Below are 5,009 nucleotides of genomic sequence, written 5' to 3' on the forward strand. Positions count from 1 at the left end.
TCCGTAAAGCAGCAGAACAAATACTTAAGTTTAACGTAAAAGTTGACGTAGATGGAGGCAATATTTTTGTTTTTAGGACATTAAAAGACAGATATTTGGAGAAATGCTTTTAAAACATTTTGGACTCTGGCTAAGGCCATCCATGGCTTTCACCAGCTGTCCCCCTAATTTGTCTCTCACAGCTCCTTCCCATCTTCAAGAGCCTGTATCGACACTCTCCTCATTGACGTCAGTTGGGGCAGCGGCTCCATGTGTGGTCAGGGTTGTTGGAAGTCTAGAAGGGTCCATGTCACTTTATTTTTCCACTCCTTGTGACTTAAAAACATAAGAAATACCATAATAAGGTTAACAAAATTATGGTATTTTTTTAAAATTATGTCTCTGTTTATTCATACTTAGATGTAGGTTATTTTTACAATCTTTATTTTTGTGTACAGATGTGCTTAACAATTACTGAATTTCTAGGCCAGGTTCAGGTATCTAAAGAGCCTTTATAAGTAGTTTATATTGTCTAGACCCAAAGTACGCTGCAAGCCCAGTCTGGAGCAAAATTGGAAATAACATCTTTCTAAAGACAGGTTTAGTCATCCTAATCCAGTAATTTGTTTCCTTTTTCGGGTAGCAGGGCTGAGTTATACCTGGTTAGGCCACCATTCACAAGGGATAGCCAAGAAAACAGGGTGCAAGCCACCAAAAACAAGACCAAGCAATCCACCATGTGTTATGGTACAGGTTTCGCTATGCAAATCACAAAACCTTTGTAAGATACGTGTGCCATCAAAAATGGGATCACTGCCAGTGGTAAACCAGCAGCTATATGAGACCGTGTCACAGGTAAGATGCATGAAAAAAGACCATTTGCTATTAGGCCACAGAGAGCAGCATTAAGTCCAATATATGTTGATCCATTTTCAATCAGATTCCTTTCTGCTTCCGGAAGTTGGTTAATTTTCCTGGTTATGATATCAAGTTCTCCTTGACAGTATCGTCTGGTTCATGATTTTCCGTCTTGAGCCTTACTCTTTCCACCCAGCACTCACTGCTTCCTCTAGTCTTCTTCAGCCATGCGAGGGCTCACTCCAACCTTTGCTCAACTCATCCAGGTGCAGCCCTCCTTCAGCATATTTTTAGGGTTCAGACTTAACAAATGAATGGCCTTAACACAAAGGAATAGATATTTTAAAAACTTAAGTTGATGCACAAGGTTGATACACTGCACTGGGCATCAAGGTGATTAAGACATAATACTCTCCCTCAAGGAATTCTCAGTCCAGCAAACTGTGCAATAGTATATAATAAATAATTGCACATAATTGTCGATAAGGTCATACAACCAGAAAGTACTTAACACGTAGTCTTTTTTCATAGAGAATGCCAAAACTTCAAACAGAAGTTCTTTCCTGTGTGGAAGCCTAGACCAAGCGACTCTCCCGACCACTTCATGGGCCCTGAGCGCACTGGGCCGGCTGTTCACCTCCCCAGAGACCCACCCTCTGGTTCTTTGAGGTTGCTGGCGTATATGCAGTAGCACCCTTGTTCATTGTGATTTTCAAGGTGACAGTGTGAGTTGCCATTTCACAACTGGGAAAGCCCCATTGTCTCCTGGCCCAACAGTGGTGCTGAAGCTTTTTTCAAATTGGTTCTCTCACTTTGAAAGCTCTTTTCATGTTTCAAAACACCGGAGAGAGCAAACTGATGCTGAATTACGTAATCTGTAGAGCAATCAATTGGACTAGGAAAAAAAAAGTTGGTCTGGTTATTTTGTTCCAGTCTGCACAGATAACACTCAATATCTTAATGGAGCTAAAACACATTACTGTCTAGGAGAGAGAGAGAGAGAGAGAGAGAGAGACTACAGTAACAAGTAGTCAATTTTCCCTCCTGAAAAACTTCGTTTTGAGAAGACATACATTCTACACAAATCCTAGCTCCTGCTTGCACACTGTAATGCTTCAGTATACTTGGGATTCTTTGACCTCATGAGATACCTCCCCAATCCATGCCCTATATATTTCCTGTCTCACCATCAACTCAGAGCATTTGGAAGAGACTGAGAGATTGAGTTCTGAAAAACAAGCCTCATCATAATGGAAAATCCAATTAACTTTAGATATAGGAGCCGCATACCCGCAGCAGTGCTGTAATTTTGCCTTCTATGAAAATGGCTTAGCCGTTCATTAGGTAGCATGTCAAAAATTAAACAACGTCAATTATTTTCCTTGTCTCGAGATCTAGCATTATCTGGGGAATTAGAAGACCGACCACTGATATACATTTCAACTAGACGTAATTCCTGAAATCTTTGGGTTTTTTTTACTGTTTTATCTTGCATGTTCTGGGATGAGGGAAAATAATTATCTCTGGGGAACCCAGACTGAACTCCTGTTCAGTGGTTTGTAGATTGTGAAATGGCGATGCGGAGAATGTTGATGTCGTTTTTAGCTTTCCTAAGTGAAAAGTGATATGAAATAGTGATATTATCATGCTTACTGTCTCAGCGGCTTTGTGAGAGAAGTGAGAAAGTGAGTGTTATCCCTGCTTACAGGAAGATAAACTGGGAGGCTGCAGGACTGGCTGAAATGTTCATACGTGATGGTTGACGGAGCTGAAACAAAAGCCAGGTCTCGACACCAAGCTCAGTGTCCAGCCTCCAGACTATGCCTTCTCACACTGGCAAAGCTGACACACCCTGGGTTTCTAATGCAAGCCTGATTTTTATTACTTTTTACAGATCCGCTTAGTTGCATTGAAAAATGAATCTATGCTTTTCCACAAAATGGCGAAGGATAGAAAGATGGTTAAGTCCTAATCCCCGTCCTCTAGAGGGTTAAAACATACCACAAATACAAAGCAGAGAAATCATAACCGGCATATTAGCAATATAAGAAAATTATATTAACGTCTTTCTGAAAGTAGGTAAAATATAAATTATAGGTGTGTAAACACATACTTATAAGTACAAGAGTGATACGGAAGTGTAAGGAGGTCTCTTTTGGTTGGGAGTAAAGCAAAATCAGGGAAAGCAAATGAGGAAAGAGGGGAGGACGATTGGGCTGCACTTCCCTTCCCTGTGGTTTCTTTTTGTTTAGCCAGCCTGCCCTTCCCCAGGCAGAGTTTCTCCAACTTAATGCTGCATGTAAGACTTAACGAGGGAAATTTTTTTAAAATGCAGATTCATGCTTTCACAAACATCCAGATGCCATGGGCCCGCAGTGAGATCTTGAAATCTGCATTTTTAGCAAGGCTCCAGTGGCTGAGAGTCAAGCTTTGGACTTTGAATTAGGAAACAGTGCTTTGAGATCATGCCAGTCATCAGTTTTAAGGAAAGGAGAGTGCCAACTTGGAAGATATGGATGATATAGGAGTCCACAAAGAGTGGTCTTTGCAATCTCCATCTGACATCACGGGAGAGTAGGACTGAAAGAGGAAAGGAAAAGGCACCTCTCAGTAATTAACGAATACAGTCTTCTCCCAGCCCAGGTGTACTTGGGCACAGCCCTGTGTGCCTGCATCAGATAAATCTGACTCTTGACAGTGTTTCCACTTTCCCTGTCCAGCTCCTACGTTTCCTCTGACCCTCCTATTATGCTTCATCTGGGGCACGGCTGCTCTCATTTTCCATTTATGAATAATTTGGGGCTATATTTAGGCATCTCCAGTCATTAGGTACCCACATTTCTGTATACAGCCTATAAGGTTTTTTTTTTTTTTTTTTTTTTAGAATTCTAGAAATTCATGAGAAAGAAAGCTCTTAATATTAGGTCACTTAGTCAATTACCTCCCTTCCTGCCTAATGCGAGATTATTCCCAATAGTCTTGTTTCTGGTGCTCTGTTGCCTATTTTTAAATGTACTAACTGATGGTGATTCTGCCACTCCCCTCAGGAGACCGTTATCCTGGCCCACCATTCTCAGTGTCAGGGGGCTTTCCCTGGTAATTAGCTCCAACTTGCTATTTCTTCCCCTTCCCATTATCCTGGGTTATCAATTCCCTTGTAACAACATTATTTCTCTCACAGTAGTTCTATATTTTTAGATAGTTTCCACAGTTTCACAAGCCACTGTTAAGAAGAGTTGAGCTACTTAGTATCAGCCCATATCTTAATTAGTCACGCTGTTGGAGGATGAAGATGGACCTAATGCAAACGGTCATTGGGTCCTGCTGTGTCCCGCCATGGGCTGCGTTATCTTGTGCCTGCATCTCCGTGCTTGTCTGCATTGATTTTATCAGTCTGAGGTCATCCTCCTCTACAGAGCAGCATCTCTTTAAGCGTAATGTGTCTAGGTCACATGAAGGTGTATAAAAAAGGGCCACCTCATTATCTGAAAAATGGGAACGAGACTGCCAACTTGGTTACATTTCTATGAATGTTAAATGATACCAGGTACACAAATAATTTAGCAAAAATTCTAGCATGCAGTAAACATAATAAAATCCTGAGGCATATCTAAACAGTACTAACATGAATATACCTCATTCTGTTTTCAGCTTTGTTAATTGCTGGTTATATGACCTCATCAATACTTATGTGCAATGATTAATTATATAGTCCTTCACAGTTGCTGGACCGAGTATTCCTTGAGGAGAGGAATTGTGTCTTATTCATCTTTATGCCCAGGGCATCAAACTTAAACGTATCAGCCTAAGTTGTTTTGCCTTCCTGAGCCTCAGTGTTCACTTCTGTGAAATGAGCACATATGATCTACCTTTGGGTCAGACATATTTTATGCCCTAGCTTATATCTTCTTAGCCACTGCTGCAGCTACCACACGTGCAGAGGAAGAGACCAAAGACACCTCACCTCACCTGCACCCCGAGGAATCCTGCCATCACCCAAGAGACATCTGCAAGAGCCTGGGTCCAATCATCCAAGCAGTGGTTCTCACCTGGAAGATTTGGTGATCACAGCTGTGGGAGGGAGGTGCCATTGGCATCTACTAGAAAGAGGCCAGGGACACTGTGAACAACCTGCGACGTCCCCAGCAAGAAAGAATTGCCCAGCCCGTATG

At 41.7% G+C, this 5,009-nt stretch overlaps 1 pseudogene; it reads right to left on the bottom strand.

The window, feature by feature from the left end:
• Window positions 1–450: 450 nt before the first annotated feature.
• Window positions 451–1,574, bottom strand: LOC103005647 (transmembrane protein 126A-like; annotated as a pseudogene).
• Between the last annotated feature and the right edge of the window lie 3,435 nt (window positions 1,575–5,009).

Source organism: Balaenoptera acutorostrata, chromosome 8, assembly GCF_949987535.1.
Source record: "Balaenoptera acutorostrata chromosome 8, mBalAcu1.1, whole genome shotgun sequence".
Lineage (NCBI taxonomy): Eukaryota > Metazoa > Chordata > Mammalia > Artiodactyla > Balaenopteridae > Balaenoptera > Balaenoptera acutorostrata.